The sequence below is a fragment of the Giraffa tippelskirchi genome, chromosome 13 (genome assembly GCF_054371585.1).
Source record: "Giraffa tippelskirchi isolate mGirTip1 chromosome 13, T2T-mGirTip1v1.2.pri, whole genome shotgun sequence".
In the NCBI taxonomy this organism is placed as follows: domain Eukaryota; kingdom Metazoa; phylum Chordata; class Mammalia; order Artiodactyla; family Giraffidae; genus Giraffa; species Giraffa tippelskirchi.
Window position 1 is genome coordinate 944,193 of NC_137287.1, and position 27,218 is coordinate 971,410.

The 27,218-nt window shown below is 58.7% G+C and overlaps 1 protein-coding gene across 7 annotated transcripts in view; it reads left to right on the plus strand.

The window, feature by feature from the left end:
- Window positions 1-27,218, plus strand: part of ELFN1 (extracellular leucine rich repeat and fibronectin type III domain containing 1) — a 121,616-nt gene that overhangs the window by 1,530 nt on the left and 92,868 nt on the right. For 3 of the 7 annotated variants that reach the window (XM_081552535.1, XM_081552534.1, XM_081552536.1), the window contains exons 2-3: window positions 2,729-2,802; window positions 5,385-5,421. The gene's annotated coding sequence lies outside the window, so the exon portion shown is untranslated. Of the gene's footprint in view, window positions 1-2,728; window positions 2,819-4,734; window positions 5,256-5,384; window positions 5,422-27,218 lie in introns of those variants that run through there. The other 4 variants (XM_081552539.1, XM_081552538.1, XM_081552540.1 and 1 more) reach the window with 2 other exon arrangements.

Consider the following 27,218-nt stretch of genomic DNA (forward strand, 5'->3'; position numbering starts at 1 on the left):
AGAGGAGTCCTCGTGGCAACTAAGACCCACACAGCAAAATACATATATTTGAGTCACTGAGTTTTTAGAAAACCTCTTTTGGCTGCACCACGTGACATGTGGGATCTTAGTTCCCTGACCAGGGATTGAACCCACGTCTCCTGCATTGGAAGTGCGGAGTCTTAACCACTGGACCTCTTGGGAACTCCCTAACTAAGGCCTTTGAACCCCTCGAGGTGGTGCCAGGAGCCTCTACCCTCAAAAGCCCTTCTGGGCTAGCCTTCCGCTGCCAAGGGAACGATAATAGCTGACATTTATTTGGCACTTAGTGTGTCCAGGAGTTGTGCTAAGTGCTTGCCTATAGTGATGTATTTAATCTTAACCCCGCTAAATAGACACATTACCATCCCCATCGTATAGACAGTGTGCTCGGGTTCACAGAACTCGTCCAAAGTCACAAAGCTGATAAGGGAGGGATCTGGGCTTCTGGACTTTACCCTTAATGGCGGGTCTCACGATGCGCACTCCCAGGTAAAGGGGAGGAGCGAGGGCAGTGCGGCCCTGCGGCAGGATGGTTTCCAGGCCCCTCGGGGGTCTGAGAGGCCCCCACACCCACTGCACACGTCCCTCTCTGAGATGAGGTGGTGTGGGCAGAGGAGGGGATGTCTTGTGCTGACCTTGCAGTGATCAGAGCCTTGAGCCTCTCCCTGAAGAGATGACACCTCCTCAGAAACCTTTCTCTCCGGCTTCCTGACAGGCCTGTCAAGGCAGATACCCCTGGCCTGGTCTGTCCACATCACTTAAGCCCTCAGGAAGCCCTGTTGTTGTCCTGTCCAGCTCTGCGGTGCCGGGGACTGTAGCCCGATAGACTCCTCTGTCCGTGAGGTTTCCCAGGCAAGAGTACCGGAGTGAATGGTCGTTTCCTCCTCCAGGGGAGCTTCCCGACCCAGGGATTGGAACTGTGCCTTCTGCCTTACCAGGCAGATTCTTTACCACTGAACCACGTGGGAAGCCCTAGGAAGCTTTGGCACCCTCCTATCCTTACTGCTTTTTCTCAGGGTTTAATAACTCCGTGCACAATCCAAGTTAAGTCAAATGAAGCATGCGCCTTGCACAGTGATTTCTGACAGCATGAAAGAAAAAGGCAGGTCTGCAAAACATGATCAAGATAGACATCAAAGTCAAGAGCAAGCTTGTGTTTTGAGCTTTTTTGCAGCCTGTTCACCGAGGGAAAGATTAGGAGTTTTGTGGTTCTAATATTCAAAAGAAGAAGCATACAGTTTCTCAGGCGAGTCTAGGTTTTTGTTGGCCCTAAATTTAAACATACATCCATCCACACATGCCTCAAAAGCCAATTGCCAACGTATTGCCATGTGAAACCTGTAAAAGTAGGTTCATTTATTTACCAATTCATGCATTCTCTCTCTGTAGGCAAATAGGTATAAGAAATCTGATTCCCCCCAAAAACCCCACCCCAAACAAAACAACCCCCCCCCAAGTCTGGAATAAGCTTATCGCTTTTATTAAAGAGATGCTGAAGAACAAAGTAGATAGTTTTTTTTAAAAGATTCTTTTTGATGACCGTTTTTTAAGTCTCTGTTGAATTTCTTATAACATTGCTTCTGTTTTATGTTTTGGATTTTTGGTTGTGAGGCTTGTGGGATCTTAGCTTCCTGACCAGGGATGGAACCCACAGCCCCTGTGTTGGAAGGTGAATTCTTTATTTTCACTGGACTGCCAGGGAAGTCCCTAAACTGGATAAAGTTTTTATGATGGTGTTCTTTGGTTTAGATCTTGGTAAAGACTGAGTATGAAGGACACATGAGGTGAGATGCCGTCCCAGACTAAGGTGATGGCCGTCCGGGGAGGGGGCTTCCTGGTGGCCTGAGTGGGTGTGTGAGCAGAATTTACACACTTACAATATCAGAGTAGGAGGTCACCGCCTGCCTCCGACTACTTGAGCGCAAGTGGAGAATCGAACTGGAAAGAAAGATCCCTTAAGTGAATTCACTAAAAATGGAAATGACATAGTAATGATGTCAATGGTAGGGCAGAAGAGTTTGAGAATTTATCTTGAAAAATAAACAGGGAGAGATCTTGAATTTGTCTTGTATTCAAGGAAATTTAGGTTCTTAATGCAATGATAAGTTGTAGAACCAATGAAGAATTAATCAGGTGTTGTTTTGACAGGTCATAATTTTCCCAACAAATTGTATGCTAGCTCTTCCATGTTCTCCTTCACATTGTGTATGATTTTCTCAGCTCTGTCATAAAAGGGGTCAGTTGTGCTGAGGTATATAAGCTCACCATCCATTTCCCCAGGAGCTTCTCCTAGTCCCTTGCTGTTCACGTTACTGACAGTGGGAGCACCAGCCTGACACCAGCTTTGTCAGTTTCCTGGTCCTCAATTGCACAGTCAGGCCCTCCCACACTTGCCAATGGCTTTGGGCCAGGTCTGAACATCCCTCAGTATTTCATTTATGGACTTTCTGACATTTTGCATCTTTTGTAAGATTTACAATCTGACTTCATCTGCACTGCACTTCCACAGCCTCACAACATGATTCCCAGGGTGTTCAGTGTTGGGGGGGTGTGTGTGTGTGAGAGAGAGAAAGAGACAGAGAAAGGCAGAGAGAAGTAGATTCTGGAGCTATACAGTGAGGGACACCTGAGCAAAGCCCAATTATGCAAATAGTCAATTCATTCATGAAACTCCACATGTTATCACAATGTCTCTTTTCCTCTGCAGCCTCCTGACAGCAGGCACCCAGGCAGCTGAAACCTGGACCAGCAGGACTTCCAGGTATCGCAGTCTTGGAACAGGTAAGGCATTGCCAGGGTTTGCCTCAGTCTTGTAGAGGCAACATCGCTCTAAATTTTTATGAGACACGGCAATTAATGGAACCACTTTACTTATTTATTGGCTGCACCTCCTGGCTTTCAGGATCTTACTTCCCTGACCAGCAGCTGAACTTGGGGCTGCAGCAGTGAAAACACTGAGTCCTAACCACTGGACCACCAGGGAAGTCCCAGAACCACTTTCTTTGCATAAATGATGCTCACTCTCACTTCTCTTGGCCAGTCTGGGTCGCAGCCATTGGGGATTACATTTGTAATGCAGGCCTGAGACACAGCCATCAGGTACAGATCTTTTATTACGTTTAGATTATAGATCTCTTTGAGCGAGTGAGAAAGCTGCACCCATTAGGATGTGTTCACGTGTAGGTGGCAGACACAGATGTGAAACCATCTTCTGCCCAAAAGGAGAGCAGATGGGCTTGTGCGGAGAAGAGTTCTGACGTCTCCCTCCGCCTCTCAGCTCTGCAGGCACACGGCCCCCCCTCGGATGGGCTGTCCCCGTGCTGCGGTGGATCCAGCAGCCTCCACACCTCAGCAGCTTCCCTTTCCTCGGGTGCCCAGTGCAAGTCCCGTGACTGAATCTCCTTAGACCATCCTGGGTCCCGTGCCTGTCCTGGAATCAGTCACTGTTTTTAAAAAGAGTTAATGTCAAGGAATTCCCTGGCTGTCCGGTGATTAGGACTCAGAACTTTCACTGCTGTGGGTTCAGTCCCTGGTCAGGGAACTAAGATCCCGGAAGCCGTGTGGCTCGGTCAAAAAAAGAAAAGAAAAAGTTAACACAAAAGCATTAACCCATGTATCTAGGAGTTTAACAAATACTCCTAAATAATATATGTGAAAATAAGAAATTGTAAGTGGGAATGACAGAATATTTAGGACTTCCCATTGGAGACCACTCATTCACCCTGTGTTTCTATGGTTTTGCCTGTCCTGGGCATTTCCTACAGGTGGGCTTACATTCTGTGGCCTTTCATGTCCGGCTTCCTTCCCTCAGCCTTTGAGACTCATCTGTGCTGTGGCCTGTGTCCATGCTTTATCCCTTTTGGAGAAACCCATTCTTGCTTGTTCAACAATTGGGAGGATTAAATGACATCCCACTTGCAGAAGGCCTCCTTTAGGGCCTGGCCCATATGAGGTGGTTATAGAGTCTCCTTCCCCTCACGAGTCACTGAATTTCACTGGCAGTGCCCTGTGCACAGGCCCTCACGTGATCCGTGACACCAGCCTCTCCATGCACCAAGCTTTTGCAAGCAGCAGAAAGACCAGGAGAGGCTGGGTCCCTGATTCTGCTCGATGCCGAGTCTGGTATCAGAGCCGCGTCCTAGGGACAGTTAGGGCCGTGAGGTCCTGATGCCACGGCCCCCTCTCCGGAGAAAGGCTGTGATGACGCGGAAGCCGCGCCTTGCTGAAACAGGACATCCGTTCAGAAGCAGGCACGAGAGCTGTGGGGGCCGAGAGGGCCAGCATGGCGACCACGGTCAGCCTCGGGGTGTCTGCAGACCTCTGTCCACCCGGCAGCACTGCGGCCAAGGACGGAGAGCCCTCCTGCTTGCGGACCCCAGTGGTTACCCCCAGCCTGCCATTGCTCTTTGTCTGCCCTGGGCAGGGTGCAGCCTAGCCTCAAGGCGTGGCTGCGTGCCCGGCGGTCACTTGTGTGGTGTGGGGTGCCCCTGCTCGGCAGTTGCAAAGAGCCTTGAATAAGCAGCAGCACAGAAATGAAACAGTTCTAGCCAGGAGGCTCTGGGACCCAGAAGCGACCTTTCACTGCACCCAGTTATCTGGGAAAAGATGGTGAACCGTGAATTTTTTACAAACTAGGTTTATCTAAGTTGAGGGAAGGGGAAAGATATAAAGATTAAAGGCAACGCATTGGAAATCACATGTATTTTATTACAGAAACAAAACCTTGGGACTACCTGGAATTCTAATTTTTCCTGAGGGAAACAAACACCGCTAACACCGAGCCCAGTTTATAAGGGTCCAGGGAGCATCTCACCGGAAAGGGCATGAGTCCTCTTCCCAGAGAGCATTCAAAGACTGCTTCCGAGATGCCTGCCACCCAGGCCAGGAGTGGAAGCAGCATTTCCCCGTGGAGGCTGCTGCCGGCTCTCCAGCCAGGTGCCCGCTCCGTGGCCTAGCGGTGCCCCCAGCTTTGGAGCTTCATGTCAGCAAGAGTATTTTTATTTAATGTCACATGGTAAACACAAAGAAAATCCTCTGTTTTCAGACTTAATTTCAGCAGGGCACAGAATTAAGAGTTTAGCTTGTCGCCTTATTTTCTGCCGAACTTAGTCAGGCTTCTGTATTTTTGTTCCTGGAGCGAGGCTTCCTGCCCTCATTAGCCATATTGAAAACTTCCTTGTACTCTTATCTTGCACTATTTGCTTAGTTCTTTAATAAATGAAACCCTAATCCAAGTGCAGTTTCCGAAAGCCTTTCTTTCAATATTTTAAGTTATCCTGATGAGAAGCCGTCTTGCTGGCCTGTGTTGAGCTGAACGCAAAGCCTGCTGGGCTGGTTATCAGTCATCCTCTCTTCTCTTACAGGGAGAAGACAGAAAGCCAGCGTGCGGCTTTGATAAAGGTTGGCCAAGTTGGATTGTATTCTAGTTGGTGTGTGAGACAGGGGTCCAGGGGAGTGGGTGGGAGTGGGGAGGGGGTGGGATGAAGCGGAAGGATGAAGCCCTGCCCTGGGCCCTGGCACTAACTTTTGATGACCATGGACAACACCCTTCTGTGCTCTGGGCCTCGGTTTCCTCATCTGTAAAATGGGCAAACTGACTGGGTGGCCTCCAGGTGCCTCTTATCCATCCTCTGAGCTCCTGGCCTGCGATGGGGACAGGGCCCGGGCGGGGGTGGGGGGAACCTGGCGTTGGTTTCGTCTGAGCAGGGAGGGCATGGAGCTGTCTGGGGAGGTCAGAGGCAGGCTCGCCTTTCTGAAGGCCTGTTCTGCATCTGCGGACTGGGCTGGGGGCCTGTACCACGTGGAGGGTCTGAGAAGGCAGACTGGGCACAGCACAGGGACTGTCTGGCCACCGGGACTTCGGGGCCTCCCGTAGGAGGTGGTCAGCACTCTCCCTCTGGAGGTGTTGAGACCAGGCGGTCACTGGGTGTAACGGTTGTGCTAGGGTGTCTGCGCTGAGGGGACTGGACTAAAAACAGTTTGAAGGCTTTTCCAAATCCAACATCTGCGGGCCTGTGAGTCAGGGTGGGCCGATGACCGCAAGAGCGTCTCCAGCAAGACACACAGCTGAACTCCGCAGGGACCGGCTACGCCAAGTGCTGGCAGAATGCGGAGCAGCTGGGGCACCCCTGCACCGCTGCGGGGGTGCTGAGCAGGGCGGGCACCTTGAAAAGCAGCGTGGCTGCTTCTCACAGAGGGGAACATACACCGCCATAAGACTCCCTACACGTTGATGTTTTCCTGGGAGACGCGAACATCATGTCCATACCAGCACCTGCACACGGGCGCTCTCAGCGACCGAACACTGCGTGCAACCCAGGTGTTCCCCGCAGGTGGACAGACGATACCTGTGTGCATCTGCGGACGGGGCACAGCTCCGTGATAAGAAGGAAGGGGTTATCGGGGCCTCTGATGGTGGGGATGGATCCAAGAACAGAACCAGGAAGGAAGCCAAGCAGGGAAGGCAGTGTGCTCTGAGTCAACTCGTGTGATGTTCTGGAAAAGGCAGGATTATGTGTGGATCAGTGGTTGCAGGGCAGGGGTGAGGGGCAGGTTTGAATGCAAACCGGGGGTGTCCGGGGGATGAGGGATCTGCCGTGTCCTGAGTGTGATGGTGGCTGAGCTCGTCTACACTCTGGGAACTGTCTGTCGTGAGTGAATCCTAAGCTTTGTAGATTAAAGAAGGGCAAGGAAATGATTCAGGCCAAGAGCAGACAGAAGCAGTAGCAAACACCCAACCCCAGCCAGGGCAGTCACTGCCTTTAAACAGGGGCCCGTCATACCCATTGGGATGGCTCGTGTATACACAGATGTGGAGAGGACAAGCGTTGGCCAGGGTGTGGAGGAACTGGGCACTGTTCGTGGGGGGCTGCAAATGGTGTGGTTGCTGTGCAAAACCATGTGGCGGTTCCTCAAAACATTGAATTATGATGTGATCAGACTGTTCCACTTCTGGGTTTGCCCAGAGGAACTGAAATCAGGGTCTTGAAGTAATATGTCAGCATGCACACCCAGGCTCACCACGGTATTCCCTGTAGCCAGAAGGTGGAAGCGACCCAAGTGTCCATGGACAGGAAAACAGATAAACACCATGTGGTCTGTCCCTACGGTGGGGGATCATTCAGCCTTCAAATCCACGATCCATCTGTATGTCCATCCATTCATATATATGTACATACATACTCAGGACATTCATCCCTGCATTCTCTCCATGCGTCCATCTCTGCATCCATCTCTCCATCCATCCAGCGGTGAAATGTTTGCCTGCTCACTCAGTCAGTGAGCATCCTCTGCGGGGAGCTGGTCTCAGGACCCCCCAGATGTCCACCACTTCATTGCAGACAAGAGACCAATCATGAGCAAACAGCTGCAGGTCAAGGCAGCATCAGGTAAAAGCAGAAAAAGCCCCACCCCAACAAATGAAGCAGATGAGACTTTCAAAGGAGGCTGAAAGCCCAGTGGAGATCCTCCTCTAGGAAAACAACTCTGAAAAGTAAGGAGACGGACGTATATGCAACGAGGTCCTGAGACACAGGGTCCGCTGCCTGGTGAAAAGGCCCATGATGACGCTGGCCTTCTGGGATGGTGGGGGTAAAGAATTAGGTGGGACTTTCAGTGTCCATGGCCACACATTTCTGTACCATTTGAATTTGTAGCATATTTCAGAAAAGAAATACAGAGGGGAAAGAAGGAGATGTACTCCTGGCCGTCATCGTAGCAGGGGATTTTGTACCGTGTAGACGCACCCAGAGCCCCAGGTGAACCCAGGCTGGAGTCTGAGTAGGATCTGGGAGGGAGGAGCTGGGCGGGGAGCCCCTGCGTTAGCAGCGAACACCCCTGGGGGGCAGCAGAGGCCGCAGAACTCGCTCAGCATGTGGAGTCGGACCGGCTAACCCCAGTGTGGGCGGAGGGACAGCCCTGTCCCTCCCTGAGGGGAGGACCCTCAGGCCCTTCCACCTCATCAGCCATCCTGCCTCTTTCCAGAGGCCAATTCTGCTCTCCGCCTCCCTCCCTCCCTCCCTCCCTCCCTCTCTCCCTGCCCACCCTCCCTTCCTCTCACCCCGGCCCACCCACTCTCCCGCTCTCTCTCTCCCCTCCCCACACCTCCCTCTCTGCCTCTCTCCCCATCCAAAGAGCCACCTAATGACAAAGCTGTTTGTCCTTCAGAGGGGTCAGCACCTGTAGTTTACATCGCAGTCACCTGCAGAGCTTGTCCTGAGGCCTGGACCCTGAGCCGCGCGCTGCAGGGCTAACAGGAAGCTCAGGTCCATCCCCGGCCCCTGGCAGACCGTGGGGAGAGCCCTATGTGGGCATTGTGGTCAGCACTAGGAAGTACGACTGGATGAGACTGTCACGGCCGAGCTGAGACAGAGTGCGTCCCTGCTGGCCTCTGGGCCCCACACTCGCTATGGTTGGCCTCAGGTTTAGCTTTGTGCTTCCTGGTGCCGCCGAGAGAAGGGGAACAAGGTCAGGCATCCAGGTGCCTCCCCCGCTGTCCACGGTCAGAAGCGTGGGCTGTGCAGACTCCGCGGGGAGCACTGTCCTCTCTAGGCTTTCTGCAGGGGCCACTGCGGGGTCCAAGCTGCCCCTTGCTGGGTTGTGGCCCCGAAGCGTCACTCAGACAGGACTGGACGGTTGAGGGATGGAGAACAAGAACCAGCCTCCCCCGGGGCTCAGCCTTGGGGCCCTGGGGGCTGTGACTTTCACTGAATAAACAGCAGGACTCTAGAGCGGGGTTTTATTCTTTTAAGAAGTTGAGGCGTGCCGTCCACGCGGGGATGCCCTCGGCGCGCAGTCCTGAGTTCTGACAACGTGTTATCATGCAACCATGACCACATGTGCCACCCCCAGCTCCCCAGGCCCCCACGACCCCCGGGGTTCCTTTCTGTCCTCGCAGTTTCGCCTTTTCCAAAACATCCCCTGGAGGAGGAAGAAATGGCAGCCCACTCCAGTGTTCTTGCCTGGAGAATCCCATGGACAGAGGAGCCTGGCGGCTACGGTCCTGGGGTTGCAGAGAGTCGGACACGACTGAGCGACTAAAGGATAAAGCAACAACCCGAGCAGAACCGCGCGGCGCTGGCGGGGCTGGCGGGGCTGGTGAGCGTGCGGACACACGCGGCGCTGGCGGGGCTGTTGGGGATGGTGAGTGTGCGGACACGCGTGGGCAGGTGTTTGCACGTGTGTGCACCTGCGCACGTGCAGCTGCGTCTCTGGTCCCTCCTGGGGTGCTGGCGGCCCCGCCCGCCCTCCGCCCCCTGCCTGGCTCACCACCCCTGTCAGCTGATGGTCCTCCTTCCCCCTGTGTTCAGGCTCCTCGCCGCCAGCCCCCCATGAAGGGCCTGGCCCCTCCCGGCCACGGCAGGCACTTCTGTAGAGACGCCCGAGTGACCCTGGGAAGGGAGGCTGTGGGGGGACCCTGTGGCCGCGGCTCCCCGAGGGGCCTCGCGCGGCTGCACCCCGGGTGTGTCCTTGTGCCTGCCCGCCTCCATCCTGGCACTTGGCACATGGCTGTCAGGCCAGCCCTCCAGTGTGACCGGTCAGACTCCCAGTGTGTGGGGGCACGCGGTGGGGGCTTTACATCCGCCCAGGTTACGGTTCTGCTGGACCCTCCAGCGGTCAGTCAGCCGCCGCCCGCGAGCCCCCTGCTGCCCCCGCCACGTGCTCTGGGGGGCAAGCGTTGGTCCTGAGCACCGCTGCCTGAGCTCTTCCCTCCCCAAACGAGCGAGGAGGTGGCTGTGCCACGCCGGGGACTGCAGGCTTTGCCCAGCGCGGCTGGAGACAGTAACCAGGAGGTGGCAGCAGCTTCTCCGCTGACTGCTGCGGCTGTCACACATGGGTCTTGCATGGCCTCGGGCCTATCAAGGGGCTTCTTCACCCGCCGTGTGTCTGGGGGAGACCCCAGCACCCCTACATGGGGCTGGGGCTGAGGACTCACTCTGGGGCACGGCTGGCACCGCAGAGGTGCCCAGGGTCTGGATGCAGTATGGGCCATGGCACTGTGGGGTGTGCGGTGAGGGCTGGTGGGAGCCTGCCGCCCCCACCCGTCTTGCTGCGCGTCACACTTGGCTCCACCAGCGGGAGGGGCCTTCTCTCCCGCACCCGACGTCCTCCCAGCTCCTGCCTGTCCCTTGGCAGCCCCCTAGGACTGTGGCCCCTCAAGAGCCTGCACTCTGGGAGCAGAGCGGCCTGAAACCAGAGGAGCGAACATGGGGGATTTGGCTTAAACTCATTACATCCCACGACCCTGCCTGCCCAAGATCCCAGCGTGCACGCCCGGCCTTTTAATCTCGTCCGGCCTGGGGATAATTTGTTTAGCTGTGCTGATCAGTTGAAGGTTGATTCAATTGCACTGGGGTTATTTATTTGTGCCCGGATTTGCTAACTGTCATTGGAGGTGCATGAAGTCTTCATTACAGTGGTGAGGTGGCTCTGTTGGGGTGATGGCCCTTCCCGCTCACCTCCCCACCCCCTCCCCTTCTCCAAGCACCGGGGGCCCCTCCCGCCCAGGGAGGGCGTGGCTGCCTTGGGGGGCCGGTGCCCAGGTGCCGCCTGGCTTGGTGGGCGGATGCTGCGGGGGGTCTAGACCAGAGTTCTGGTTCTCGCTCTCGTTCTCGGCCACCTGCAGTTCCGCCTGTGAAGACGCTGGTTGTGAGTGAGTTTGGGCCCCGCTTGCCTGCACTCCCCCCCAGTGTGTGTGTGTGCTCAGTCGTGTCCAACTCTTCGCGACCCCGTGGACTGTCGCCCCCCAGGCTCCTCTGTCCACGCCATTTCCCAGCAAGAACACTGGGGAGGGTTGCCGTGCCCCCTCCAGGGGCTCTTCCAACCCAGGGATCGAACCCGGGTCTCCCACATCGCCGGCATTGCAGGAGGACTCTTTACCACTGAGCCACGTGCAGAGCCTCTGAGGGGCCCGCTCTCCCCTTTTAGTCCCCTCCTTGCATAAGGACCCCAGGAGAACCCTAAAGGCACCCCCTCCACAGCCTCGGATTTCCCCTCCTCACACTGGGAGCACCCGCCTTCCCTCTTGCTGCACCCCCCCGGGTGGGCTGAACAGTCCGTGAGCCCCTGTGGCTGTGCCCGTGGACACTGAGGTCACAGCGAGGGCAGGTGGGGCCAGCCAGCCAGCACACTGCCCAGAGCTGGGCTCACTCCCTGGGCAGCTGGAATGATGGATGGCCCTGCGGTGCCCGCCCAGGATGAGCGGCCCTGGCAGCTCGCCGCTTTCCTGGCCCAGGGTCAGACGCCCGGCCGGCTCCTCCTCTCCGACCTGTGTCCTCCCAGCCCACCTCAGCGTGACTCATGCCCGGGGCCAGGGGCTGGTGGGCGGGGGGCCCCACCGCTGTGATGGTGCACAGGGTCACCCCCAGTGCTGCTCATCCCAGCCGGCAGGCTCTCCGGCCCAGAGCAGGCGCCTCAAGGACAACCGGAGTGTCCTGGGTGGAGTGGAGGGCCGGGGCAGGGGCTGTAGCGACTGTAGTCCGGGGGGGATGAGCATGGGGCGGGGGTGCCCCCAGAGACTGCCGGGAGGGCTGGAGGGTGGCCGTCATTCCTGGCTCTGGTGCAGGAGCCAGGGCAGGGCGGGGCGGGGAGGGCCATGGGGGCAAAGATCCCACCCACGTTCCCCACCCAGGAGCAGACAGCTTGTCCTTCCATCCCTTCTGGGGAGGAAGCAGGGCGGAGCCGAGTTGCCCCCTAGGCAGCACTTCCTCAGCGAATACGCTCAGTTCTAAGAGCTTGGCGGGTCTCAGCAGCTCAGGCTGACCCCTCAGCTGAACCTGGAGGAATCTGAGGCCGGAGAGGGAAAGCGGTGCCTGCAGAGTCACACGGCACACCGGGGCCTGCAGGGACCCCTGTCAAGGGCCACGTGAGGAAGACACTGGTGATGACCCAGAAGCCAAGCCCCCCATCCACAGATATCGATTTGTTAAGGCCCAGAGAGGTTAGGTGACTTGTCCAAGGGTGCACAGCTGCCCCACTGAAGAGCTGACTGCAGACCTATCTGCTTCTACCCCCATCCCCAGACCTCCTTGTGCAAGACAGGCGTCAGGACGGTCCTGGGAAAGATTCGGGGATACCCCGGAAGCCCACCCGAGAGGAGAGCCTGAGCAGGGTGCTGCTGTTGGGGGGTGCGCGCGGGGTGGGGGGGTGAGGCGGGGAGGGGCGGCCGTCGAGGGCAGGGCTTCATGTAGGTCACCCTGGGGGCGGCTGTGGCTCCCTCTGCTGCAGGGCCCTGGGCAATGCTGTGGGGCACCCCTCAAGGCTATCCCCCTCCTGCAGGTGAGGGGGGCGTGTCATCAGGCACTGGTGAACCTCTGTGTCCTGGACCGTCTCCCCCTGACACTGTGATGACTCGTGTCACAGATGGAGAAAGGGGCTCAGAGAGTCCTGGCTGGCTCAGGGCCCAGAGGCCCACAGCAGGAAGCCCTCCTTCCTTCTCCCCAGCTGGGTCCCCTCATTGAGCTCCTGGGCTGCCCCGTGTCGCCACTGTCATTGCCTTGGAGAGCTCATGTGAGCTCCCCAGGGAAGTGCGTTTCTGACTCTCCTGAATGCCCCGAGATGTCCCCATGCTCTGGGCACCACGAGAGGGTCAGTCATGTCGTGGGTCAGGATCTGGACTGTCTGTCCTCTGCGTGTCCCGGGTGCCCATGCTGCGGCGTAACAAACTGTAGAATGACACTCTGGCTGTCACTCGAGACTCTGTGGGTCAAGAATCTGGGCTGGGCTCAGCTGGGTGGTTCTTCTGCTCTATGTGATGCTGACCAGAGGCCCCCTGGGGCCTGAGCCAGACAGAGTCACTCACATGCCTGGCACCGTGACAGGGATGGATGGATGGCTGGGCTCAGCTGGGATTGTCCTCCAGGGTTCCTACCTGTGGCCTTTCCAGAGGAGCTGGACTTCTCACATGATAGCCCAGGGCCCTCAGGCCAGTGTTCTGGAGGCAGAAGCTGCCAGTGTCTTGGGGCTGGACCCAAAGCCAGCAGCATGGCGCCAGTCCCCTATTCTCTCTCTGTTAATTGTGGTAAAACACTCAGAACACGATGGGGCTTCCCAGGTGACTCTAGTGGTGAAGAACCCGCCTGCCAATACAGGAGACATCAGAGACTCGGGTTCTGTCCCTGGGTCAGGAAGATCCCCTGGAGGAGGGCATGGCCACCCACTCCAGTGTTCTTGCCTAGAGAATCCCATGGACAGAGGAGCCTGGTGGGCTACAGTCCATGGGGTCGCAAAGAGGCAGACATGACTAACTTAGCATGCACACACATAGATCACAGTAGCTATTATACCATTTTAGCCATTTGTAAATGTCAATCCAGCGACATTAAAGTTACAACGTTGTGTAACCATCACCATTTGTACCTGAAATATTTTCATCACTTGGAACAAAAACTCCACCCCCATTAAATACTGACTCCCCTGCCCTCCCTCAGGCCCTGGCTCCCACCCTCTACTCTCTTTCTCCGTGAATCTGACTCCGGCGGGGGCTCCTCTAAATGGGATCAGACAGTGTTTGTCCTTTTGTTACCGACTAACTTCGCCGAGCATATTGTCTTCCGGGTTCATACGTCTTGTAGCAGGTGTCAGCATCTCCTTCCTCTCTTAAAGTTGAATCGTACCCCATTGTGTGGATGGACCACGTTTTATTATCCATTCATCACTTGGGGTGATGGTCACTTGGGGTTATTCCACGTTTTGGCTACAGTGAATAATGGTGCTGTGATCGTGGGTGTACAAGGATCTGAGTCCCAAGGCATTTTTTTGGGGGGGAGGGCCGTGCCGTGCGGCCTGCAAGATTTAGTTTCTCAACTGGGGATTGAAGCTGGGCCCTCAGCGGTGAAAGAACAGTATGGTAACCACAGGGATGCCAGGGACCCCTGCACGCTCTTTTTAAAAAAATGTTGATATTAATTGAATGTTGGCTGTGCTGCGCCTTATTGCCACAGGGCTTCCTCTAGTTGTGACCAGCAGGGGCTGCGCTCTAGCTGTGGCACAGGCCCCTCATTGCTGTGGCTTCTTTTGCTGCAGAGAGCGGGCTCCAGGGCACACAGGCTTCAGTACTTGTGGCGCACGGGCTTAGCTGCCCTGAGGCACACATGGAAACTTCCTGGGTTGAACCTGTGTCCTGTGCACGGGCAGGTGGATTCTTATCCACTGACCACCAGGGAAGTCCCCCCATATACTCTTGAATAAGCAGCCTGGAGCCCACAGAGGCAGGGGAGGGCGTGCGGGCTCCGTATCGACAGGAGGAGGGCAAGGACTTGCAGGGTCTTTGGTGCCCCCTGCCATGCTGGCAGAGAGGCCCCCTGGATGCTTCGGGTCACGTGGTAAGTCAGAGGGCAGCAGCAAGGATGGTCAGAGCGGAGGAAAGGGAGCCGGAGGCTCGGTGTCTGGGTCTGGGAGGGTGGGTGGGAGGCAGAAGTGGCCTGAGACGTGAGGGCTGCGGCTGAGGCCTCTGGAGAGGGTGGGTCCGTGGTCCTCAGGGTCACAGAAGACATAGGGGGTCTGGGTGTGAGTCTGGGCTCCACCCTCTGGGAGCTTTGTGACCTGAGTCTCAAACGTCCTCCTGAGAAGACGGGGGCGGGGTCGGAGGGGATGGCACCGCCGCCCTCGAAGGACAAAGGACAAGGGGAGACTTCAGTGGGGCCTCTTGCCTGGCTCCCGGCCGCCCTGGTGACGAGAGGGCTGTAGACTCGCCTGCGAGGGCCCAGGGTTATGACCCCAGGGGTCAGAGTTGGGAGGGCTGGGGGAGGGGGCTTCCCAGAGCACCAGGCAGAGGGGCTGCTGGCTCCAGGCGGTGGAGCAGTGCCTGCCCGCCTGCAACAACATCCCCAGGGCCGCCCTCTGGAGGCTGCGGCGCTGGGCGGCTCCCTTCCTGGGCCCCTACCCTCGGAAGGCTGGACCAGCTTTCTTACTGGGACAGGGCCACTCGGGTGAGCCTTTCAGGGGCTTCTCAGGGCAAACTTGGGAACCTTCACTCCTGCAGCATTCCAACAGTCAGATGTGTCCCGGGCCTGGCCCAGACCCAGGGGAGGGGAACAGACTGCCTCTGGGGGTGAGGGAGACCCCACGACTACAGGGGGTGGGGGGCTGGCCCAGAGCCCTTGACTGCGGGCACAGGCCCCGAGGAAGCGGCACGAGGAGCTTCCGGCAGGCGCTCAGCCTGTGCTCGTCACAGACGTGCACCGTGGATAAGCCGACGGGCGGGACCTGCCGGCCGGCAGTGGGTGTCCTCTCGTGGCACCAGGGAGGGTGTGAGGCCGAAGGGGCACCTTGCAAGGGTCGCGCCCGCCCACACCTCCCCTCGCCCCCCGCGGGCCTCCCACCCTCCCCGCCTCTGCTGGCACGTCAGCCAAATTCCAGTTCCCCCAAGGCTGCCTCATCAAATATTCCTTCTTTCTCATCACCATAATTTTTCATTTGTAGGTTAAGCTGCACCTGGGGTTCTCAGAAATCCACTCGCTGCCCTGCAACTTGCCAACTTCTCAAACGTCTCGTCCTCCTCCACGTCTTTCCTTCTGGAGGAGGAGCCGGGCCGTGGTTGGGGGGAGTGGCGCCCGGGGCAATCTGTAGGGTTTTGCCTGGAAATGGTGGACCTCGGGCCCCGCTCTCAGCTGGGAAGAAGGAGCCCTTCCCGATCCATCTGTCCATCCTTTCCAGGCACCGTGGACTAGACAGGTTAGTCAGGCTTCACCGTTTTTCCATCAGCTTCCAAGTGCCGGGCACTCTCTACCGGACCCGCTGGGATTATCTTGCGAACACTGAACGCCACACCCCCTTGTGGCCCCTTCTTGTCCCCGGAGAGCCGAGGCTCAGGAAGGCAGCGGCCCCGGGTCACCTGGACGGTACCGAGCAGAGCTGGGGTCAGAGCCCAGGCCTCTGGGGTCTCAGTTGGCTTAGGAGGAGGCGCGTGGTTAGGACCCCGGGGTCAGAGCAGCTCGCGGCCTTGGGAGGGCACCGGGCAGGGGCCCAGCACAGGCGAGGCGGGAGGGGGGGAGCGCGAGGGCGGAGCGGCTGGACGTGCCGTGGAGGGTCAGAGCACAGGCCGGGGCTGGGCCCGTCCCGGGCAGCCTGTCCGAGCCCCGAGCCCTGGTCTGGTGGTGGGGGTGGCTCCGCTCGCTGGCAGTGTCTGCGGGGAACCTCTGTCGGCCCTCTCCTGGGGGTGAAGGCAGAGCCCCACCCGCAGCTCCTCATGCAGGAGGCCTGCCCCCAGCAGGCCCGAGTCCGGGGGGTGGACAGTGGACGCAAGGACGTGGACGCGCCTCTGTCCCCGGAGGTAGTGTCCCTCGTCACGCGACAGGAAGCAGTTCCCGCTCCCCGAACACCCTGAGGGGCTGGGTGGTGTGTTTTTAACCCATTACATGGATTATTATTCCATTAGTGAAGTCACACAGTGGGGACCGCAGGACTCTCATCTCCAAAAGGCCTTGAGAGCATTGATCACTAAAAATTAATTAAAGCATTCTAATCTCTAAGTGGCTCTAGGCTGCAATATTCCCTTCCTGTGTCAGCTGAGAGAAACACAGCCCTGGTTACGGGAAGCTCCTGGCGGCAGGGTGGGGGGCGGGGACCGTGCAAAGGCAGCTGGGCAGGAACCAGACTCCTGAGAAGGGGGAGCAGGGGAGCAGGGGGCGGCCGTGCCCCTGCCCGCCTGTGCTGGGGTGGGGCCGCGTCCTGGGCCGAGCTCCCCTGCCCTCCCGCGAGGAGGCCACTTGCCGACCTTGAGGGGGTCCCTCTGCTTCCATTGTGTCCCCGGGGGGATGTGAGGAGGAGCAGGCATGACCCTCGACGACCCCCCACCCCAGGCCCCGCGTTCTCATCAGTTACTTAGTCTCCAGGACCCCTTCCCACCCTGACTCCCCCAGATCTGAGAGAAGCTTCCGGCACTCTGCGGCCTTGCCAGGCTGACTCTCGGGTGTAAACGTCACACCAGCCAGAAGGTTGAACTAATGATGAAGGTTTGCCGGGTTCATTATGTTCCCAGCTCTCTCTCCCCGCAGGAGCTCTGGACGTCAGCTGAGAAGCTTTGGGGAGCAGAGCGGCCCGCCGAGGGCTGTCCTCGGGGTGGGCAGTGGCAGCTCAGTGGGCGTCAGATGCAAAGGGCATCAGTGGGCGTCCCATGCAAAGGGCAGGTGCGTTGGAGGGACCCGGGGGCTGTCGGCCTGGGCACCGCGTGCCCAGCCTGTGGACGTGTGTGCGCATGGTGTGTGTGGCCTCCACAACCCCAAATTCAGAAAGCCAGGGCTGTCCAGACTTCCAGGGCCTCGGGGGTGCCCAGAGACGGGCATGCCTGGCCACATGTCCAAGACACAAGGGTAAATCCAGATTCCTCGTTAACTTATGGGGGGGTGGTCGTGCCTGGTCTCGGGACTGCTAGGAGGACATTGATGAGGCAGGGGATTTGCCGGCCCTGGTTAGCGCTGACTTAGCGGAGTGCGGGGGTCAGGGGCCCCTCAGCCAGGCCTCAGGTCGGTCCAGCAGCTGGGCTGGTGAGCAGGAGGCCAGGGCTGAGGGTCTCCCACGGGAGACAGGGTGGGCAGTGCTGGCTCAGGACTGCAGAGATGGGCTCTGAGGAGGGCACCGCCCCTCTAGCGGTCATTGGTGGCTGCTTGTGTCTGGCTAGTGGGTGAGGGGGTAGGAATATGGGAGTCGCGATTGGGAAGGATGCTCTGGATGATGCTGGAAAGGCCATGAGACCAGAGCCCAGGCAGGAGCTAGGAACCAGGGCCTCGGGTAATGCGCCTCAGTGCTGCGTGGCCGGGAGTCATCGGGCCTCCAGTCTTGGCCTGGCCTCGGAGGAGCTGGGCAGCCTCAGGCCAGCCAGTCTCTGAAGGGCGGTGTCCTTGTAGGCAGCTCTGAACTCTGCAGTGCTCCAGGGTCAGCAGTCAAGGGGTCAAACCCCAGCCTGGGCCGCCTGGCTCAGCAGGCGTTAGTGTCTTAGTTTGTTTTTTAAAGAGAGCTTGAAAGTGAGAGTGTTAGTTGCTCAGTTGTGTCCGACTCTTTGGACTGTAACCCTCCGGGCTCCTCTGGCCTTGGAATTCTCCAGGCAGGAATAATGGAGTGGGTAGCCATTCCCTTCTCCAGGGGATCTTCCTGATCCAGGGATCAACCCAGGTCTCCTGCTTTGCAGGCAGATTCTTTACCATTTGAGCCACCAGGGAAGTCCAAAGAGAGTTCATTTTTATTTATTTATTTGGCTGCACTGGGTCTTGGTTGTGTGTCACACGCAAACTCTTCAGTTGCGGAATGTGGGATCAGGTCCCCCGATGAGAGGGTGAACCCGAGCCCCCCGCTTTGGAAGCATGGAGCCTTAGCCACTGGGCCACAGGGAGTCTTGGGATAGTTAGTGTCTGATCGTTGACCCGCTTACGGAGTGAGGCTTCTTCCAGGACGGGGGAGCGTGGGTGGACAGGGCTGTCTTCAAGGAGCCTGCCTCCTCGCTGCAGGAACGGACACTCAACAGGCAGTCAGCGCTGTGATGGGGAGAGGGGCCGTGGGCGCCCAGAACAGGGCGGGGCTCTCAGGGGAAAGTTCTGTGAAGGGCTCTCCCAGCTCAGACCTGTTGAGCGACTCCTCTCCCAGTGAAGATGGGTAGAGTCCTGGGAGGAGGAGCCGGCATCCACACGGGCCTGGGGGAGGGTGCGCTCAGAGCAGGAGCTGATGCTGCTGGCGACCGCGATGGTGCTGATGCTGGCGGTGATGGAGACAACCGTGGTGGCGGTGGGACTAGGGTAACAGTGACGAGAGGGCGCAGCAGATGACGGAGGCGGTGATGGAGGCACGGTGCTGATGCTGATGGTGACGTTTATGGTGATGATGACTCAGCAGTCGCAGCAGCCTCCTCCACCCGTCAGGGGTCCAGCTCAGCTGACAGGACTAGAACAGGAGTGCTGGCTAGTCGGGAGCCGGCTGACTTTTCTTAAGTCTGAGCTTTGCTCTCTGAGCCCCCTGCCTTTTCTGTGGCCCCATGCGGCCTGCAGGCCCTGGGTTCCTCCCGTCTGTCTCCAGACAGGGCTTTGGTCTCTGCTGTGTCCCATCTCAGGGGCAAGGACCATCCAGGCTTTGATGCCCCTCAGCTGTATCCCAGGTCCTCCACAGATGGCCACTCCCAGTCTGGCTGGTTGGGGGAGGTGAGCTTCCATCTTGGAAGGGTTGGCCGCCTCTCGCTGAGTAGCCCTTATTGTGAGGTAACAGCTGGCAGCTGCCAGACCACTGTCTCCAAGGCTGGCTGCAACCAGGGGTCTTATCAGGCAGGACTGACCCCCCACCCTGTTCCCCCCAACCCTCCTCCTGGACCAGCCACATCTTCCTTAAGAGCAAGTGATTGTGATTTGAAACGAAGATCACTTGGGAGGGTCTAGAAATCCAGAGAGCCTCCCTACAGGAGGTCCCTGTAGGGACCGCACGCAGCCACGGTGCAGTTTTATGGGAAGTGGGCCAGTCTGTGAGCCTCTGCCCCTGGCTGGTCCCCAGCCTGTGCGGACACTGATTGCGGAGGCTGAGGAGCTGGCTGAGAACACAGGACAAAGGCTCCTGCTCAGGGCTGTGGTCCATTTTTCTCACGCTTCCTAGTCTTCTCCAGGCCCTCCGGATGTGTCCATGACCTGCCCTGGCCCACCTCCCTCATGCCCTGTTGGGCACTCAGCGGGTACCAGCGGGTTTCCACTCACCTCTTTACGGATGACAAAATGGAGGCGCCCGAGGCAGACCTCTCCAGCCCCTGAGCCCAGATGCTTAGCCGGGGCCCAGCCCTCTCCCCGCCCTTGTGTTCCAGCCGCGTGCGCTCCCCTGAGTCCTGCCCACACGTGTTGGCACAACCTGCTGACCCCAGCCAAACAACCACATCTTCACACTCCCCTGACATCTCCTGTCTCTGAGGCTGAGCCCCGAGCCGCCTCACAGTCCCTGGGTGGGGAGGAGGGAGGATCCCCGCCGGACAGACAGGGGAGGTGTGGTCCCGGGGCATGGAGCCAGCTCACGGCGAGGGGGGAGGTTGGGAGGACCAGGCTCTGTGAGTGAGAGCGCTCTCTTGGCTCTCTGGATGCCCAGCTGGGATTTCTAGGGCCAGGCGGGGCAGTGATGTCCTTGAGTCCTGCCGGGGTGTGGGGGCGAGAGGCCTGGGTGGGGCGCTAAGGCATTGCTGGTCCGGGTGACGGCAGAGAGGCAGGGAGCCGGGGCGGGGGCCAGAGGGGGTAGCCAGGGCCTCCGGTGTCCGAGGGGCTTAGGTGGCATCTGTCCGGGCATGGGGACATGTGGGAGCTTGGGGCGGCCGGGGGCTGATGCCCTGCCGCCACGTGGGGAGACCGAGGCCCTCTGCCCTGCCCACTTCCCACGACACAGACGGGGAGCACCCAGGAAGAGGGGCCGCACAAGGTCCTGGCCCCCCGAGCCCTGCATGGGTGTCCCCAGAGGCTGGGTGGAGGGGCCGCAGCCTGCAGGGTGTCGTGACCGGGCCGAACGGCCTTGAGCGAGGACAGCGAAGAGCCGCCCACGTGACCGCAGCAGCAGCCACGCGGATGCCGGCCCTCCCTGAGGACGTCCCCGCACAACCCGCGACGCTCACGAGCTTGGCAAGCAGCTCCCAGCTTTTAATTTGTGGGGAAGCGACCTTTTATATTTCAGATCACATGAAGTTAATTTGCACTCCAAGTTCAAGAGAGCTTCTGAGAAGGTACAAATGTGATTTCTTAACAGCTGTTCCTGTAGGACTCAACATGACAGAAATGATGAGAAGTGAAGATTCATCTTTAGAGAGAGAAAAAGACGCTCTCTCCCCAGGCCGGCCCCGGAGGGCGGCCATCAGGAGAGAAAAGCCTGTGGGAGTGTGGGAGCCAACTGCTCACCTCGCGTGGTGCCCCTGACCCGCAGCTAGGAGTGTGGGAGCCAACTGCTCACCTCGCGTGGTGCCCCTGACCCGCAGCTAGGAGTGTGGGAGCCAACTGCTCACCTCGCGTGGTGCCCCTGACCCGCAGCTAGGAGTGTGGGAGCCAACTGCTCACCTTGCGTGGTGCCCCTGACCCGCAGCTGACCTGCTGCTTGAATACCACCGACGACGGGGAGCTCACCCTCTCCAGGGCAGCCATGTCTGACGCTGCTCAGGTTGGCTGTGGGAAGGTCTTGCAAGTGTTGGGTCAAACCTGCTTCTGCTGATTGTGCTCTGCCCTCTGAAGAAGCACAGATCACCTCCCTTCTTCCTCCTCCTGCCCTTCTGGTGTCTGAAGGCGGTCAGCTCATCCTGCCCTTCTGCTGACCACCTCCGATTCCTTAAAGGCGTGTCCTAAGCTGGTGTCCGGGTCCTCCCACCCCGTCCCTGAGGATGTTCCGATCCACCCACGTCCCTACAATCAGGCACTCAGAACCAAACAGAACGTGCCTTTTTCTGACCAACCGGCCAAGATCCCTGTCACCTTCCTGCCTCGGGACACCGCACCTCCAGCCGGACGGCCGAGGGTCACATTGGGCATGACCTTCAAGACACTGCTGGCCCGCCTGGTCAGCAACCAGGGAGAAATCGCGCGTGGCAATTCCGTGCCGATAGCCGTGAGGGGTCGGGCAGGGAGGCAGCCTCAGGCGGCGGGTCTGTCTGAGGACCGAGCTGGGGACACTGATGGGGGCTGTGGTTTTAGGGTGAACCCGGCTGTCACGCACTCTTCCCTGCCATCCCCCCAGGCCCACCTGGGCCCTGACGACTGGCCCCGGGCTGGTCACCTGACTTAAACTAGACCAATCGGACTGGGAGTCGGGATAGGGGCTCAGTCCCTGCAGCGAGCCATGGAGGGCTCTGTTCCCACGGGGCCTGGGAAATCTGATGTCTGTCTGCAGAGATGCGGTGGGGGAGGCCTCGTGGACAGAGGAGTAAAACGGACACAGATGCAGAGAGGTGGGGGTGGCCCCCGTGTCACCTTCCCCCCCATTCATGTAGACCCAGAAGGTCCCAAGGGGAGGGTTGGTGCTGGGTATCCGGACCCGGGACTCGGCTCCAGTTCCGACCTGAGCGCCTCCTGGAGGCAGGATTCTCCGCGTCCTCTACCTCGTGGGAAGATCCAACCAGCCCTGAGGCCCTAGCCTCTCAGGGCCCACCCTCCTTGCTGCCTGGGGTGGACAGGCCAGCAGCCCATTGCCCGAGGTCCCTGGTGGCGGCGTGGTTTTGCTCCTTTTGTGATTTGTTCCTGCCACCCTTGGGGACAGTTCCGGGCTTCTGGCTCTGTACCTGCCCAGGTGTGGAGACCGCCTGCCAGTCGGGGCCTGGAATCGGGGAGAGCATCCAGGCTGAGCAGATGCTTCGCTGCTTGGCCAAGAGTGGTTGAGACCAGCCTGGGCTCAGTCTTGCCTGGGCCCTGCTCAAGCCGGAGCCTCGGGTCTCCCCCTGCGGAACGGGGGACGGCTACGTCCCCCACCTCCTCCCAAGCCAGCTGTGACGGCTCTAGCTAGAACGCCTGGCACGGAGCCAGTCCTGCTGAAGGCTGCCTGCAAGGTGGCGCACTCACGGGCGGCAGGGGTACTGGCTGAGGCCAGAGTCCTCCTTCCCTTCTAGGTGGGCCTCCCCACTCCCGGCCCCTCCCTGCCCGCCCCACGCCCCCCAGCCTCGTTGTCAGCGTTTGTTATGAGTGGAACTGTGTCCCCTCCAAACTCATAGAGTCCGGAGTCCTAGCAGCTCAGGCTGCAACTGTGGTGGAGATGGGTCTTTAAAGGGTGAACTAAGGTAAAATGAGGTCACGTGTGTGGCTTCTAATCCAGTCTGACAGGTGTCCTAATAAGGAGGAGATTAGGACACAGACGTGCAGAGGGACGACCACGTGGGGCCTGGGAGAAGCCAGCCATCTGCACACCAAGGAGAGAGGCCTGGGGAGGCGTGGGCCTGCCCCTGCCTGGCTCTGCGGCTTCCAGAGCTGACGGGAAATAGGCGTCTGCTGCTTCCTCCGCCCGGGCAGACGTCTGTCTGCAGCTGCACCGGATCCCTGAGGCCATCAGAGGCCTGTCCAGGTGGAAAGAGGGGTCACAGTTGACCCCACCCCTTGATGGGGGAAGGTTCTGGAAGAGCAGGTGGCCCTAGAATGTCATTGGTGGGAAAGTCCATGTGCTCCAGTGACGCTCGAGGACAGTCCAGGAGCGGGATTAGGCAGGAAGCCCAGAAGGGGCGAGCGGCGAGGCGGCGGCGGGGCTGGGGGTGAGTGGCAGTGGTTAACGGCCGGGGCCAGGGCGCAGCGTGCAGCCCCTGGGGGCGCAGCCCGTCGGCCCGGGAGGCAGGAGGTGCCCCGGGAGACCAGGGAGCCTCCCTTCCGCCGTGAGACCAGGGCCGCCCAGCGCCCCGCCCCGCCCCGCCCCCGGCCCTCCCGTCCCCCACCCAGCCCCGCTGCGTCTGCGGGCATCAGGATTTGTGGGCCGCGCTGAGCCGCGTCTCAGTGGTTTTTACTCCTCTCATTATTCTGTTTAACAGGCTGTTACAGCCTCTCAGACAGCGTGGGGTGGTGTCGTCACGGGGAGAGGCTGGAAGACAGTGACTCTGGCCAAGGCGGGGCTCCTGGGCTGCCAAGCGGAGGCCCGGGTGGGCGGGGTCTCCTCCGGGCCCCACCGGAGCGCAGGTGGGCTTGACCAGCCTAAGCCAAGCCCGGCCTCAGGACTCCAGAACCAAGACTTCTCCCTTCATCTTTCTGTTCCCTCTTCTCCCAGGCCCCCTTGGGTCTCCTCGTTTCATTCATTCATTCACTCACTCATCCGTGAGAAGTCCCGTTGGTGCCAGAGGACACAGAGATGAAGGAGAAAAAACAATTCGCAGCCCCCAGCCGCCCAGACACAGCGCAGCCCCTGCCCTGAAGCTCCGCTCTGTTTCCTATCTTTTATCCTCAGAATCGCTTCCTTTTCGGGGAGTCCAGCTGTTCCAATGGTTAAACACAAAATTACCCTGTGATCCAGCAACTCCACTCCTTGGTATTCGCCCATGAGAAAGGGAAACACATGTTCACAGGAAAATGCACAAGATGTTCACGGCAGCATATTCACAGCAGCCAAAGGTGAAAGGAGCCCCAGTGTCCATCAGCTGATGAACAGATGGTGAAATGTGGTCTGTTCACACAGGGGAGTATTATTATTCACAAGGGGGAGTATTATTCAGCAAAAAGAAAAAAAAGGACAAGGTTCTCATATGTGCTTCTACCTGGATGAATCTGAAAACAGGATGCTCAGTGAAAAAAACTTGTCACACCAAAGCCCCATAGTGTGTGATTCTATTTACGTGAAACCTGGTCAGCCGGGCTGGGAGCAGGGGAATGGGGTGATGGCTCAGGGGTGCACGGTTGTTTTCTGGGGTGAAGACAATGTTCTAAAATTGACTGTTCGAGGTGGGTGCAGACCTCTGTGTAGGTACTAAAGCCTCCACCTCACGTGCTCTGAACGGATGATCTGCCTGTGAGTTATGTCTCAGCAAAGCTGTGGAGCGTCACCGTGCCTGCCTTCACAGGGGTGTCCAGGGGATTCACTGTTTTCTGTGAAATATTTAAAATAGGGCCTGACATAGGCTAAATGCTCAATGAATGTGAGCTATTTAAAAATCGTACATCCCTTTTAAGCTCTGAAGCTGCGTGTCCCCTGACAATCCTGCTTGGCCTGGGTAGGCAGGGCTCCTGGCACCGGTGCCCGTGCCAGCCCCCCGCTGTCCATGACACTCACCCCTTGATTTTTTTTTCTTTTTTGATTGATTGATTTTTGACGGCGCTGGGTCTTCATTGCTGTGTACAGGTTTTCTCTGGTTGCAGGGCCCGGGTTTCTCATTGCAGCGGCTTCCCGTTGTGGACCTCGGTCTCCAGGGCGAGTGGGCTTTAGGAGTCATGCCGCACGGGGCTTAGTTGCTCCACGGCTCATGGAATCTCCCGAGACCAGGGCTTCAGCTCATGTCCCTGCGCTGGCAGGTGGATTCTTATCCAGATCTCATACTGTAAGTGGTAGACATTCTTACGTACGCCACTAGGGAAGTCCCCTGTGTTCTCTTTACACCGGGCTTCACAGCCAGCTCCTCGGTCTGTGGCTTCAGCATCACCTTGCGGGGGCCGGCGTGGCCTTCTCCTCCCACCTTCCCCACTCCCCACAGCACCCACACTCTCGGGCTACGTGGCCTGTTTGGGGGTGGCCCCTTCTTGCCCTCGCCCACTCACTGGCCCCAGACCCCAGCACCTCTTCTCTTCTCACGTGGACATGGCCAGCAGCTGGCCCCAAACGCACGCACATGCTTTGGGCTCTCCCGAGGTTCTGCCTGGCCCCTGAGAGGTAGTTTGGACAGACAGGTGCCCTGAGGCTGGCGCTGTGTCCCGCTTCTGGGACCCCAGCTGGAGGCAGCCTCCAGGAAGCACGTGGATTTCTGACCCAGAGGACAGGCTGGCAAATCCATGGGGGTGAACATTTGCAGATATTAAACTGACAGAATGGCTAATAATTTAGATGATATTAAAACCATCCAACTTTGTCTGAGTAAATTAGAAGCATAAAATGAGATTTATTAAGGGCAAAGCCAGAGCAATTCAGCAAGAGAAAGAATCAGAAATAGAAAAGGCAGGATTTGGAGAAGTGTTACATGAAGGACCAGGGGGTGGTGTCTGATGAGAAATGACAAGTTAATCAACAGTAATGAGCCCCCCCTGACCCTCCCCCGTCTCCCCGGGGGGCCCAGAGCCACCGGGGCTTTGGCTGAGTCACCTACCCAGCTCTGAGGGCAGAAGGGGCGGCTTCTGGGTCTAGTCTGGCAGCTACCCACGGCCCAGCCCTGGAGCTGGGGCCTCTCCCGGGAACTCCTGTTCCCAGGAGAGCCAAAGACCCAGCCAGATGAACAGCCCCATGGGGTGTTGCATTTATTGAGCACCTACTGTGTGCCGGGCAGGGCTGGAAGACTTTAAAAATACAATGCTGAGTGCTCAGGGTGTGCTGGGCGCCTTCCAGACAGTATTCGGTACGTGCTGCAACAATTCTCTAGGTCAGGTGTATTCCCTCCTAGTTTATGGGTGAATAGCCAGGCTCAGAGAGGATCAGCGACTTGCCCAAGGTCACACAGCCAGCAAGGGGCAGAGCTTGGATTCTGGATCCCATCGTCCTCCCAGCTGTTCCACAAGCGTGTGGAACACCGTCTGCACACAAGATTGGAGGGTGTGGGGTGGGCCCGGTTCCCTCCCCAGGTGGTGTGGCCCAGGGGAAGAGAAGGAGACCCCAGCCAGAGAGGCACTTGAGGGTCACCCATGGGGGGGAGGTTGTGGGGAGCTCTCTCATGGGAGAAGAGCAGGTGAGAGGGCAGGGCTGGGGAGAAGTCTTGAGAAGTTCCACCTCCTGCTGGGCAGGTCAGTGATGGTGTGGGGCCCAGAGCCAAGGGGAGGGAAGGTTTCTAGATAGAGAAGGGGGTCGACCAGTTGTCCCGTGTGCCGCAGCAGCGTTTGTGCCCAGACAGGGTACCCTGACCACTCACCCGCCATCTCAGGATGAGGGCCCCTGGGCAGAGAGGGGAGCTTAGTGTGAATGGGCAGCAGGCCAGCTGAACCACCTGAGTTCTGAGCAAGCTCACCGGGCAGCTCAGGGGGCCCCAGGCTGAGTCTCTCCAACGTGCTGGTGGCCCACCCTGGCTCCCAGGGCGCAGCCCTGTTCTGCAGGCCTGGTCCCAGCACACAGACATGGCTCCAGGCTTCCTCATGGACCCTGTGTGCCGGGCTGTCCTGACTGGTCGTCCAGAGCCGGCTGGGCACGTGCGGCCAGCCTGGACACCCCAAGGTGAGGGATGGGGGGCCTAGACCCCCCACACACCCCTCATCCTTCCACAGGTCTTGCCGTGTGGTGAGTGTGGCCCGCCACCAGCTGGGGGAGAGGCTGGGCCAGCAGCGACGTTATGCCCGTCTGCGTTTGTGGAAAGTGAGGCTCAGACCAGGGTGGGGAGCCGTGTGCACGCTGAGGACTCACGCCAGGGGATGTGGCGGCCTCGTGGGTGGACCTGGCAATGCGCTGGTTGGTTTTCCCCGCACACTTCACGAGGCCCCGTCACACTGGCTGAGGCTGGCCCAGAGAGGCGGTGCTGCTGGTGAGGGAGGGCAGAGACCCCCCAGCACCCCAGGATTTGACCAGCCTCCCAGGGTGGGCATCTGTGTGGAAACAGGCCTGGGCTCCCCCCGGGAGCCCCAGGGAACAGCCGTCTGGGGCCTGGCTGTCAGAGACGGGGGAGGTGGGGTGGGGTCTGC